Below are 14,805 nucleotides of genomic sequence, written 5' to 3'. Positions count from 1 at the left end.
TTTATGTCTGTCTATCCATGAGAAATAAGGGTGTGTTTTCTTACGCGGCCATTAGAAATACAATGCCATTGAAAGTTTTGTGTTCTAAAAAAGCTCCCTCTATTGAATATCACATGCTAGAAAACTGTCGTTAAAAATACATAAAATTGATCGTTCATGACTTTCTGATTTTTTTGCCTAGTTCATGTTGTAGCAGGTCATTAGCCAATATAATATAAAATTCGACTGCTTTATGCAATCAATGAATTGTATTATAACAGAACGTACTAGTATATTAAGATTATTCATTGTAAATGCATGTATAAAATTGGTATATAATAATTTGTGTAGGATCAGTATAACAATAATGTATTGTGAAATTCGTTTAACGTCTGCTTCCACAATATGTGTTTTCTGCCAACATAATATATTATATCACCTGGTAAAGATTAAAATAGCCTGTGAAACTCTTTGGTCCTTGGTGCCTGTTCTAATATTAAATGTGCAATTCTAATGCGAAGTTTGGTATATGTATTTAAAAATGGATTGGGACTCGTGGTTTGTTGCGATTTTGTAACTGGTCCGCTTATCCATACGAAAACATTTCCAAGATCCCAACGTGTCATAGGGACCATTGTGGCTCATTGTATAAGGCGCTCACTCACTAACCAGGATATTCCGGGATCGAAAAAGTTCCTCGGGATTTTCCGGCGTGGTTTCCTTTTCTGTGATGCAGGGCGGAGAGCCTCGCAAGAAACAGTGTCTAGTTGTTCGTATGGGTGTAAAACAGAGTTCTTGTGCACACGTTAGCGTGCAAATAAAAAAAACCTTGACATTTGAAATTCGAAATAAGAGTAGGTCGTAGCGACGCTGTCCGGCAAAATGTCACTCATACCATACGGTTAGATCTATATAGTAAGGTCACATGCAGATTTCGTCAAGGTGTAAACAAGGCTAGCGCATCTAAAATCATCATAAAACACTATACTGATCTCCAGGAAAATCACCCAAAAATCTTCACACGGAAACTTATAATTGCATATTCTAAAAATAAAAACATCTTAATGCACAGTAAATTAGACTAAATAAGACCACGTGGGGATCACGTGGCTAAGTGGGTAAGACGCTGGCTCGCTAGCCTGGAGGTCGGGTGTTCGATCCCTGCATTGGCCGAGAAAGTTCATCCCGATTTTCCGGCGTGGTTTCCCCTTGTCAGTGATGCAGGACGGAGGGCCTGACAAGGACAGCTGTCTAGTCGTTCGAAAAACCGAGGTCCCGTGTACACATTGGAGTGCACGTAAAAGATCCCTTGGCAGTTGGAAGTCGAAATAAGAGTAGGCCGTAGCGCCGCTGCCCGGGCAAAATTTCCCTCATAGCACACTGCATGGCGTATGCCCGTCTTCATTAGCCCAGTTTAGGAGCAGAACAGTAGGACGTTAAACCCCATTTCATTTCATTTCATTTCAGCAACATCAATGTCGATAAAACTGACCAATAAATCGTGTTTGCAATGTCGAAGACTGTGGATGATTTTGAGTTAAAGACTTGCCGCCTTTAATATTTAGATCTTGTCCATGGCATACTGCATGGCGGATGCCCGAATGGTACAGAAAAGTGGAACGTTTAACCCCATCGCATTTCATGTCATCCCCAACGTACCATGCTAATCTCCATCATACGAGAACTCATGAAAGGACAATGGATATTTTCGGGCTGAGAAAAATTAGGAAAGTCTCAATCTGGACCTAGGTGATTTTTTTAAATCCTTTAATAACGATAAGTGAACACTTATCGAAACGTCGTGTTATGTGTACAAACCAGTGGTTGTTTCCGTAGAATTTGTGTTGTTTTTTTTTTTACTTCTTTTAACTCGAAATAATTGCAATACATGATAATTTGCACCTTGTTGAGGGTTATGACTATAGTTAAAGGGCATTAATCTAGAAGTCTAAATTTCATTGAAATTGGATAATCTGTGGCCTGTTTCACGAAATTTTAACTAAGATAAAATCCAAATTTTAGTAATTTGATTGGATAATATTAGATTGATTTTAGTGCTTAGCCAATCAAAATTGAAATATCTACTAAAATTTGGATTTTATCTTTAGTTAAGATTTCCATAAACAGGGCCCAGACTTTAGCTATGGTCAAAATAAATAAATCAAATCAAATCTTAAAACATTTATTTGTAACAAATCAATTGGAAGATTTGTATCAAATTTTACATGAATATTCTCGAATGAACCGTCAAATCAGTTTTTAATAATGTATAATACAAGCTAAAAATTTCTGATTTAAAAAAATTGTCTTAGTCTCAAAATAGCTTAGATTGAGTTGACGAGACATTATGTTTTTCTGTATGCATGTCTTTAGCTTAATAAAGACATGGGAGATCAGTAATACAAAAAAAAACCTATAGTATAGTAAATACAAGATTTAAGTGAACTAGTACATCCACTTTACGTTACAAGACAGTAACAATCAAATTATTAGCGTTAGAATTGGCTGTTTATTTATTTAAGATTTGTTGATGTGTATCTATAGTAACATAGCATATGGCATTCTAAAGGGAATAGAAGAGCGGATATTCAAATCGATGTTAGGTCGTCCAAGAAATGTAAACTCATCACTTTGAGGTAATCTTATCAAAAGTTAAAGCCGATGCAAGGTGAAAAATCACGACAATTCGCTGCTAATTAATGGCATGTCATAAATAATGAAATACCAACCGTATCGTGCCATATGCTTCCGTTAAAGCCTGTTATTAGATCTACCGCACGCAGAGTGGCATTAACCATTCCTTTCAATCCATGTCGGCATTCTCGAGAAATGAAGTTTGATTAAACAAAAATAAAAATATGGAATGGCAACGGTAATGGCGGACACGCATAAAAATTAAAATCTAAAGAAGGTTATAATAAGATTATAGTACTAATTAATCGATAAAATAAATATTCTGTATTCCAACCTTTGTTTAAAGGAGCTAATCTTAGCCATAATATTCGAAATTAAAAACACGAATTAGAATTCAATATTGGTTCATTTCAATCAGTATTGATGTTATCTTACCATTAAAATATGGGATCCAAATATCCAATTTTTAAGACACAATGAACATTTCAAAATCAATACACTGGACGTGTACTCAATGGTTTTGAGTGTCATTTGTAATGAACAAAGAAAACATATCCCACAAGACAATGTGGAAGTAATTAAAAATGGCCGATTCACAAACGACAAAATAATATTAAAAATGTCGTTCAATTATGACTATCCATTTATTTAACCGAACATAATTGATTAGAAATTACAATTTAAAAAATTTAAACATTGAATATAAATCATTTTTTGTACATTCATATTACATTAATATGTGCTTTTGGACCCATTTTCTTCTATTTTAAGGTTTCAAACATGAGAGCTTTACGCCCTTTGTTGGGGGTTTAGATAGCCGAATGGTTAGCATGTGCGCGCTGTATCATAAGGTCTGTCATTGAGTCAACTGGCGTGGTTTCAATTCCCCGGTTGTATGTGACAAGGAGTATAGGGTCGCCTGCCAACCTCATGGGTTTTCTCCGGGTTCTCCGGTTTCCTCCCACTGCTCTTTTACTCGCCCATTGATGCTTTTTTTAGGTGTCTGTATCTAGACCTTCTGAAATCACCCACATTGCAACTGTGTAGAAAGAAAAATATACAGACTATATAAATGAAATGGAATGGAATTTTATTTTTTGCATCAACCGGGATAATTACAACAGGCATACGCCACGCTTGTGCTATGGAGAATTCCCCAACGACCTACTCTTATTTCAATTTCCAACTGTCATGTGATCTTTAATGTGTTGCCAATGGTATACACGGGACCTAGGTTTTTCGTACCATTCGAACGACTAGACGGTTTTTGTTTTATTGCCGGTCTTGCCATGGGGATATCGTTTTGTACTTCTGTGTCATTTTATACGCCCATATTTCTGTGTAGGGGAAGTCGTTACCCATACCCTACCGCTGATCCGTATGTCAACAGTTGGCTTCTGATCAGATTTTTGTTCAAATTTTGTGTGAAACATTGGGGTCGTGAGAAGACAAACCCTGTCGATTTTGTCAGCATTCTGCGACCTTCCGCTCCAGAGTAATGCCACTTTTCCGCAAAACCTTGTGAGTTACACCCCTTTTCCGAAACATTATTTTAACGTGAAAGGGTCTACAGTAGAGTTATTACTGGATTTTTTTTCAGAGCAGCGAGGCGAAAAATTGTGAATATGAAACATTGTGGAGCGAGTAGGCCCGTAGCTAGCAGAGGAGTAAGGGGGCATATCAGTATGGAGGCACCATAAAGCCGAGTGACATTGGTTGGGTTCCCATGACGAGATTGGCGGCGCGCCCAAAAAATGTCTCTTGGTTTTTTGGGCTCCTTGCCAATCATGTCGTTAAATATGAGGTGCCCAATAATGAATCACACGATCAACACCACAACTTGATTGATGGAGCGCCCATAATGATTGGTAGGGCGCCTTATAATGACAATATGATTGTCGGGCCGTACATAATGCATAATGGGCGCCCACGACTTCAGCAATGGGGCGCCCAAAACGGCATGATTCGTGAGGTGCCTCATCCCGGAAGGGCGCTCATTATGCCTAGATTGGTGGACCGCCCACGACGAAATCTGCCATAAAAAAAGCCAACCGGAGAATGTAGGAAATTTTCCAGGTCAAATTCACGATAGGAATGAGGTGGATTCAAGCTCGCGCCATGCGTGATAATCTTCAAAATTCTAACAAGTTGCACTCTAACCCGATTCCGATCTTTTCGTTTTTCTCATAATTTATTATAGGTACGCTAAAGTCGTATTTCTTCATTCAAATTTTTATAATGTTCATATCAAAATATCATAATACGTCAATGTCGCAAATTCAACCTCAAAATTGAAATTTTCCGTCATTTTCATAGTTCCTCCCCTCAGGTGCAACCACTTATTTTCCAAACTTTTCTTGGGGGGAGAGCACCCCTAGACATCAGTCTTAAAGGAGCCTTCTGAGAAAACAAGCACCATCGTACTTTCGATGCGCAATTGTTCAAGGAACGTGCATGCCAGGTTTCGTGTCGATCGAACATGAATTGGCGGAGGCTTGTACCTCTTTCGAAGAAGGTTGCCTCCACGAACAACAAGATGGAAGGGGGGCAGTTCCTGATACAGAAATATAAGACAAAACCTAGAAAACATTTTTATTCGGCATGTATGTACTTTAGGTTCTTTTTTGTTAAGTATGAGATCATTAAGTTGGTGGTCAAACTTTAGAGTTCACGAGTTTAATCGAAGACCTGCGTTCACGATGGGATTCTATATGCCAATTGCAATCACAAATTATCGGAAATATTGTTTCTAAATATAAAATCTCGTCTGATAGTACAGCGCAGTAATCAAGTTCATTCACATTCACAAAATGGAAGTGCCTTTAATAATGCATAGACCTGTCTTGGTTTTATTATCAGGGAATCTAATTTAATTAAAGCTGACTTTTATTCTGGAACGGTTGGTGTGAACTGTTGTTGATAATTGAAGTCAATCGCTAATTATATTTATATACATCAATTACCGAGTAACTTCAACTCTCATAACAGAAAATGCTCTGTATATCTCTATAATAACATAAACATTAACCTGTAAATAAAATTTATTCATTAATAAAAAAAAACCCAGCTATTCGTTAATTCAACCGTTAAATCTGCTTTTAGACGCACTGAACTCAAGCAAATTGATATACAGCCTAATAATAATAAAAATCAATCACATGGATGATTGGAATTGTGTGTATTAAATATTTTAGACCTATATAGATTAACCCCATTTAGTTTTTAAAAGAACATAATGTATTATGTTTTATGGATACTCCATAATCAGTAAAGGACCAGGAATTGTACATGTACTAAGGCGTCCTAGTAGAACTCTATCGCCATTGACATTTTGGCTATAATACAAAAGTACATTGCTGACAATGGTTCACAAGACAGGGTTGAGATACATCGTGTCGACACGGAAAGACATATATTTGAAATTAAAACCTTATACTTTAGCTTAATGTTTCAAGCTTAGTTCAACACATCCAATCACATCATATGGCATCATATCAAACCAACAGAGTTTTAATCTAAAAGGATTCTCATAAAATGAGAAAATCAAATCTACATTAAGAAGGCCCGTTCCTGGTCCGCCTTTCGGAATTGCCGGTCATGTCACGAAATAGACAATGCAGTTAAATAGATTCGCTTTATTTAGTTTTCTGTTTTTTTCAATATTTTGTTATTTTTCATGTTAAGCTACTTCTCTTTATATTTAACACGAATGGTCAAATTAAGGCACTTGCTATAAGATGTTAATCGACACCTCGCCCCCCACCCTCACCCTCACCCCGCAAACGCATGACCTCCTCCATTCCAGACAAACCCCAGTTCCTCTCTAAAGATCATATTTTGTGGTCTGTAATTCTCCACACGGTATCACATTTTTGTCTCAACCGTAGCACTATAGATTTTTGTAACTCTCGCAGATGCGGCAACGGATCAGGTTAAATCTTATATTAAAAGTTCAAAATGTTCTTCTAAGAGAGCAGAACAGTGGGACATTAAACCCCATTTCATTTCATTTCATTTCTTCTAAGAAATGTAAAGTGAATATAAACATTGAGATGCTTACCATGATTTTGTATAAAAATATAAAATATCTCCTCTAGTTCTTCCTACATCCTTCCCTCTAAACTGTAAAATAATTCTCCTTCGGATGGTATTCTTCTTTTATACACACAACCCATTTTGTAATAATCCAAAAATTAATGTTAATTTTTTTTTTTCAAGCCATTTGTTGGTAACAGGAATCGATGTTTTACATCTTCTAATTAACTCTTTCCAATTGCTATAATGTCTCGTGTATTGATGCACGTGCATGATTGAAGGATTATGGAATACTGTTATTATTTTGAAGGATTAAGATAAAGATTACGCGAGCGGGGGAAAATATCGTGACAGAAAAAATGTGGGGAAATGACAAAATGAACTAAACCGTTAAAATTGTATCCGTTTAACAGACATTAAGCAGATAAAAAAGATTATAAATTATGTTTTCTCTACTCCAAGATATTAAAATATTTGGCTTACATCCGGCTTTAAAAATTGCGATGTTTTTCTCGGCCCAGTTAAACATTCTGCGTCAGCTAGTTATATAACCACACGAACCTCCTTCACTAACGACCCATCTCCATCCCTGAAACAACGAGGCATATAGACGGTCTTTACCTATAAACATGATTCCATTTATTTATTTGATAATTTGAAATATGAATGTTTTGATGTCCCCAAGATGTGAATATCTACTCTTCTTAAACGTATCAATAACAAGTCGAACACCGCGCTTAGGTCCCCGATCCAATATTTCTGGCATATGACAATATAGGTATTCTCCATGTGTTCCGCCCCTCCCCTCATTGCTAAAGACCCTTATGCTACAGCGAATTATTAAAATAAAAGTGTACCAAGGGCTAGTCCCAAAATGACATAGCACATTACCCGGCTTCACTCGGGGGGTCATAACCCCGAAACCGGAAGTGGTAGACTAACGCCACCTGGCCTCTGTTACTCCCCGGTCCGAGCTACCCCTATACCCCAAATTTCAGACTCGGGGAAGACCTAGTGTAGCCGCCAACCCCGAACAGACCGGCTTCGCTCGGGGGTCATAACCCCGAAACCGGAAGTGGTAGACTTACGCCACCTGGCCTATGTTACTTCCCGGTCCAAACTACTCCTATACCCCAAATTTCAGACTCGGGGCAGACCTAGTGTAGCCGCCAACCCCGGACAGACAGACAAACAGACAGACAAACGACAGTCACAAATATTAGTATAGATAACGTATAAAATATGGATTTTGGTTTAGATCCGAAACAGATAAACGATTTAAGTTTGGACTATACAAGAAGAATAAATGTTTACATAGTTCCACTATCTTCCCACTAGCCTCTGATTTCGTAACTTCCTTAACTCGTAAGCGAATACGTATGGAAGAACCCACATTCCAGGCCCGTGGCTAGCCCAAAATGTTGGCGGGGGGGGGGGCAAAGCCTTCTGGGGGCGCCGTAGTACTGACAAATGACGGTCCATGGCGAACGGTACCGTGGACGCGCCTCCCTTCGGAGGGTCTAGGGTGCTCTGCCATCCGAAAATTTTGGAAAATAGAGTTTGCACCGGAGGAGAGGTACCGTGGACGCGCCTCCCTTCAGGGGGTCTAGGGTGCTCTCCCCTCAGAAAATTTTGGAAAATAGGGTTTGCACCGGAGGAGAGGTATAATTGAAAATTTCAATTTTGAGGCTGAATTTGCGAAATTGGCGTATTATGATATTTTGATATGAACATTATAAAAATTTGAAGGGAGGGAGGAATACGACTTTAACGTACCTTTAATAATAATCGGGTCAAAGTGCGACTAATCAATCTCACTCGACTTTATGGACGCCCCGCCAATTATATATATATGGGCGCCCATGATCTCGTCGTGGGTGGCCCACCGATCTCTTCATTATGGACGCCCCTCCGGGATGAGGCACCCCACCAATCATGCCGTTTGTTCCCCATTGATCAAGTCGTGGGCGCCCAACCAATCTCACTCGGCATCATGCATTATGTGCGGCCCGAGGCCCGACAATCATATACTGTCATTATAAGGCACCCCACCAATCATGTCATTATGGGCGCCCCTCCGGGATAAGGCATCCCACAAATCAAGCCGTTTTGGGCGCCCCATAATTCAAGTTGTCATGTTAAACGTGTGGCTCATTATGAGGCGCCTCGCCATTGGGGGGGGGGGGCACATCATATAGAACGACATGATTGGCGAAGCGCCCATAATATTACTCATTCATATTATTATGTTAATAACGTAATTAAAACAACCTGTCCATAATATCATGCCTTATGTATCAAACAACAGAGGCGCCCATAAAATCAAGTGACATTGGTTGGGCGCCCCGCCAATCTCGTCGTGGGCGCCCAACCACTGTCACTTGGCTCTATGTGGCGCCCATACTGATATGGGCACGTTAGTCGTTGGCTTCGTATTACGTCCAATGGAAAGTGCGCCCTCGGCGCCCATTCGGGGAGCCGATCTTTCTCCAAATGGCAAAGGGGGTTACATCTCTTTCTTTTTTAACGCTCATGGACGACAGTAATTATCTTTATGGGAATTCAAGCAATGTTGAAAACATGAGGAGACCTTCACCTTTAATAGAATAATAGGCTTAATACAGATCGTATTATCGATGAATAATAATCAAATCACGCAATTAAATAACTACTAATCTGCTAAAACAAATCGTAATAATGTGGTCGAGTAGGCTGTAACAAGATTAAACATCCCAGTACTGGTGAAGAGCATAATCAAAGTAGATACAAAAACATACGTGTGCACATATAAATCAATGGCCAGTGGAAAGTCAGTGGAACCCCTGATACGCCAAACGATGCCAATGTCCTCCACCACGCGGTTGCATGACGGACGGTGTTCTTAACTTAATAGAGGAAACTGCTGACACTCAGGGACAAGTAAGAAAACCAAAAATAATTTTGTCCAATTCGTCTAAAAAAAAAAAAATTTCTGCTGAACATTATATAGGGGGGGGGGGGTATTGAACCGGCCATGGATCATGTATGTGGCCGGTGGCTTTAACGGGTCGCCACGCCATCACTGGAGTCTGGAATGGGCCGGTATAAATTCCGAATTTCATTCGAAAATTTCATCGGATTCACCCGCAAATTTACTAATTATTAAGTCACCTGCACCCTGTTTGTAGGGATACGCCAGAAACGTCTGCCGATGTTCTGAACTAATTCTGTGTACATTAATCAATATGTAGTGTGTCAAATGTTCAAGTTCGAAGTCAAGGTAAAATAATTGACCTGGAACAACAAATCTAAAATTCAAAAAGCAGCTTTCATGAATTTCACTTTCGTCACTCTGTACCAATGTGTCTCGTGGCCTTCCATCACAGGAGGAATCAACTAGCGCTCCCGGCAACAAAAATGGTACATTTTTCAATGAAAATATTCCTACTTATTCAATATTCCTAACTGGCTAATCAAATGGTCAAAATTTTCTCAACTAGTCCCATTTTAACCAGTTACACTCTCTTGACTCTTGACTCTTGACGATGCAATGATAATACGTTAATTAATACGATATGATAATTTCACAGGTTGATGGTTGTAAATTACTTGCAGATCGGGGTTTTGGCCTAAATTAATCGATTTATGAGATATATTATTTGACAGAGATTATAATCAGATATGCCACCAAATCGCATAGTTGGGGTTCATTTTTCAAAACTTACCAGGGGGAGGGCCCCCGGACCCCCGTCCGGGCTCCGCGGTCAGTAAAAGGGGCCGCTCCGACACGGGAGCCAAATCCGGTTCACGGCCCCAATCCGCCCCTGAGTCGGGGACGATGGCTAGGAAAGGCGAGCTGAAACAATCGGGGAAAAATCCTACCACAACAGCATAGTGAAGCTGTAATGGCGGTACCTCGTCATACGTCGCGTTTGGTCAAGGACCGACCGGAGAACACTCTAATTTTAAGTCTAAGCGGGGCGGACTCATTTCTTTGATACATTAAGGTGCAACACGTTATTAAAGGGGAATTATGGGAGATTAGATAAAGAGTTGACTGTTCTCGCTGTGGTAGTTAAAAATAGATACCCATGTAACGTAAATAGAATATGCCGAAAATTTCAGTCAAATTGCTCCACTCTGAATGTATTCCAATCCGTTAAATATAGCAAGCTAGCGATGGCATCGTTGAATATGGTCTGAATATGTTAATTAATGTCTACTTAATAATTTAGATACCATTTGAGGCCTAAAGAAAGGTCTGAAATGGGCAGATTTGGCTCTTGCATAATGTATGTTTAATGATAAATAGTCGGGTGCATACCCTCTATGCAATAATGTCTTCAACATAATTATTAGAGACTTTTGGCAAGCGGATTTTTCCCATCCGTATCCCGTATCCGTATCGTATACGTGATACGTTGCGTCAATGTAGTTTTAGAGTTTTGGCAGATTTTAGCAATTTTTGGTTTCACTAATGTATCATTTCAGAAAGTTTAGCCCGTAGATCAACCAGTATGCAGACAGGCGGGAAAAATATAAAAATTCCGAGAAAACCCCATCAGAAATAATGATTAAATTCCAGTCGTTATCACTGTTAAAATCACGTCAAATATACACCTTCGTGTTCTAGGATACACATAGATTCATAAAAACGCTATGATGCAACATTCCAGCGTCTAAAAGTAGCAAAAAAGACGGTAAAAAGACGACAGTGTTATACGGACCATTTCCGTATGAAAGCCGTTCCATACGTGCTGCCGTATCCGTGTGCCGTATCACGTATGAGAAATACACAGACATTGATGACGTCACACGCAAAATCCATACGGATACACGATACGGACCAGGAAATTGCGCTTGCCAAAAGTCTCTATTAATTAATGCGAATGCTAACGTATTATGGCGGAGGGGCTTGTTATGGTTGATAAATAGTCCAACAGAAGCCATTTTTGACATCTGTAGATTAAGAATGTAGCGAAATGGAATAAAATGAGATTTAATGTCTCTTCCACGCAATATTTCGATCATTTTGTGACTAACACATGGTAATATCCATTTCTACGGTTACGTACTGTATATTGTCGGGCAGGGTGAATGTTGCCCCGGCAGCGACGTTTTCAATGAGCTGTCAATATTGTTTGTTGTATACACGAATGGCAGTGTATACACGGTGGCAATCGGTTTTCGTTCTATTCAAACGACTAGGTATAAAATATGTACTTGTCATGTTGGGTATCATACTATGACTATTACTTATCCACGCTATAGCATTCGTTACAAGTCCCTGTGATATCAACTTTGCCATTTGGCATTAAAAACATTATTAAATAACATTTATCTTTGGAACGTGTAAAATGGTTTAGAATTTTATTTTGTTAAAAAGAAGGCGTGTGTGAGCGTTATAAATCTGATAATTATCATCCCGACATCACGACTAACAATCTTTAATCTTTCTCGACTACCAAAAGAAATTTTTTCTTGTGCTTTAGATCACGTCGATTCCTTGATAGGATTTGAAATGGTATACGTGTCTCTTAAAGGGCGATATTGGTGTCAGTCATTATCACATATGTGATAGAACTGGTTAAACACGTTCAGATATAATCTGAACACAGAGATCATTGCTTCGATAAATGCGTTATGAAGATTCCAAGAAAGGGAAGTGACGAACGCAAAAGGAAAACAGGAGTTGTCGATCTATATAACTGACTGAAGTGACGATTGATAACAGATACACGGGCGAATTTCTGCTCACTGATAATTCCTTCGAAGAGCAAAAGTTGTTATGTGAGGCTGTGAGCATATTCCTGAAGCAATGGCCCGAGAAATCCCATTCTGGTCATTGCTGGATTGACTTATGATACTTGAGCTTTTGAGGGAGTGTGTCTATTCTTCCCGTTCAATCAAATCTCTCCTAAGTACAGCAACATGACAGCCCTTCGTTTAATCTGGGGTCTTCCCTAAAACTTTGGAAAGTGATTTAGATATCCCCCCACTATCTCATATACTTTTGGTCTTCGAAGGAATTATTAGTGAGCAGTTATCACTGGTCACTTCAGTCAGTTATATAGAAGGATAACTCGTGTTTTCCTTTTGCGTTCCCCACTTTCCTTTCTCGAAATCTTCATAACGCATCTATCGTAACAATGATCTCTGTGTTGAAATTAAATTTGGAACGTGTTTAACCAGTTCTATCACATATATGATAATGACTGACACCACTATTGTCCTTTAAAACCTAGTTTCACGACTGTCTTCTGGTTTCAACTCGCTGCAGTGTTTCTGTGATGAACAAAATCTGGGACTGTAAATAAAGCAACCCGAAACTGGCTACGATAGATGCAACGTTAAATTGTTATTTTATTAAAATATTATTAAGTCACGAGAACAGGCGGTTATTTGACAGGGTTGGTGCCCGATTGCGATGGGGGTTCTGACAAATAAAGTGAGCCTAGTCGTTCGGATAGTCCATAAAATAGAACTGTTGACGGGTGCACGGAAATCGAAGAGGAGTTTGCAGAAAGTTTCGAAGCACATGAAGAGAGAGCGAAATGGGGTTTAACGCCCACACAAGGTGAATATTACTAAAATAATTCGCTTGCGCGTAGGGCCTTTAACAGTGGGAGGAAAACGGATGACTCGGAGAAAACCCATGCACGAGGTTGGACAGGCGATCCCACTCCTTGTCACGTGCAAGCGAGGAATCGAAACCACACCAGTTGATTCAATGACAACCTTTATAATCCAACGCACACGCTTTAACCAACCGGCCAAACAACCCCCGAAAATGATGGAATTATGAAATCGTTAAACCTCGGTGAAAAACAAACATATTGTTGATTTGTTAATGTAGAATAAGATCACTTTAAATCAATCCATTCATTCAAACTTTGCATTATTTTGCCATTTCGAAGTCCCCGAATAAAAAATTTATAAAAATCCATCAACTTACTTTCGGCGTTTGTGGCTGACATAAATACGTAATGATGTTAGCCTTTGGTGTTTTCTATATCTAGATCAGGGAATTCAATGTCACATATAATTCGATTATGTGGCTAGAGGGTGACCTGATAAATGAGACAACGCATCTAAGACAAGCTAATACAGAGGCTTCCTGGTCCGTGGCAATACCCAACCTGACCACCACTGTTTCTGAAAATGTATTATTGATGGTTTTCTCTTTTAATTACGGCGCACCTTGGAGTATTAATGACCCAATTAAAGAAAATATTCATGCCCGTAAAATGCCATAATTGTACAGCGCACTGGGCACATATATAGGACTGTCCCTCGGATCCATTCACTTGAATTGATATAATAATATACGGTTGTTGTTTAATGCTTGCAATGTTTGTATATTTCGTGTGCCTTGACTAGACCGCAGGTTTGTCTTATGAGTTTTGTCTGAGCGCAGTGCGGTTCTCCTTGCACTTTCTCTACTGGCATTGTAATAAAAGATAAGGGAACACGGAATAACGCGATGCCCGATCATCTATGCGTATCAACACTAGTTTATAAATTATTGGATCTGAAGACTGAAACACAAAATTTGTTGTTTTAGCAAAAAAGCAGAATATTATATATTTAGGACTTGGTGATTTGAGCAAATATGCAGTAAGGAAGAATTGGGATTGTCCATTGATATTTATATCACGCTAATGTGCATTTTACTACTGTTATAAAAATACAAAATAAGTTATTTTAGGATTTGGAGAGGCTAAACCCTTCTATATAATAACAGTAGTAAAACGCAGATTAACGTGTTATAACTATCCCTGGATAGTTTAGTTTAGTATGTGACAAGGAATAAGGTCGTGTGTCTTACGGCTGGCCCCCGGATCCATTCACTTGATTTGATATTTGTTTATTTGGTGCAATGTCTATTTTCTGTCTTGTCCGCAGGTTTATCTTGTAGATTTTTGTTTTAGTGTAGTGCGGTCCTCCTGCACTTACTATTAGACTGGTGGATTTTCTCTGGGTCAAGTGAATGTTAAACCCCATTTCTCTCCTCTTTTTTACACCCTTGCAATTCTAGGTATCTGTCTTTTAAATACCCCCAAAGTATGCAGCATTATTTTACTCTGCTTTATTTTATTCATTTACTTGGCGTGTCCTTTTTATATAAAAGAAATAATAAATAGAGGACCTGTTTAAAATATTATTCTTTTTTAAGCC

The 14,805-nt window shown here is 38.9% G+C and overlaps 1 protein-coding gene across 1 annotated transcript in view; it reads right to left on the bottom strand.

Moving 5' to 3' along the window:
• Positions 1–14,805, bottom strand: part of LOC126820764 (putative E3 ubiquitin-protein ligase UBR7) — a 100,027-nt gene that overhangs the window by 69,218 nt on the left and 16,004 nt on the right. The gene's annotated exons all lie outside the window — the stretch shown is intronic.

This window comes from Patella vulgata, chromosome 5 (genome assembly GCF_932274485.2).
Source record: "Patella vulgata chromosome 5, xgPatVulg1.2, whole genome shotgun sequence".
Lineage (NCBI taxonomy): Eukaryota > Metazoa > Mollusca > Gastropoda > Patellidae > Patella > Patella vulgata.
This window is presented reverse-complemented; position numbering and strand designations above follow the sequence as displayed.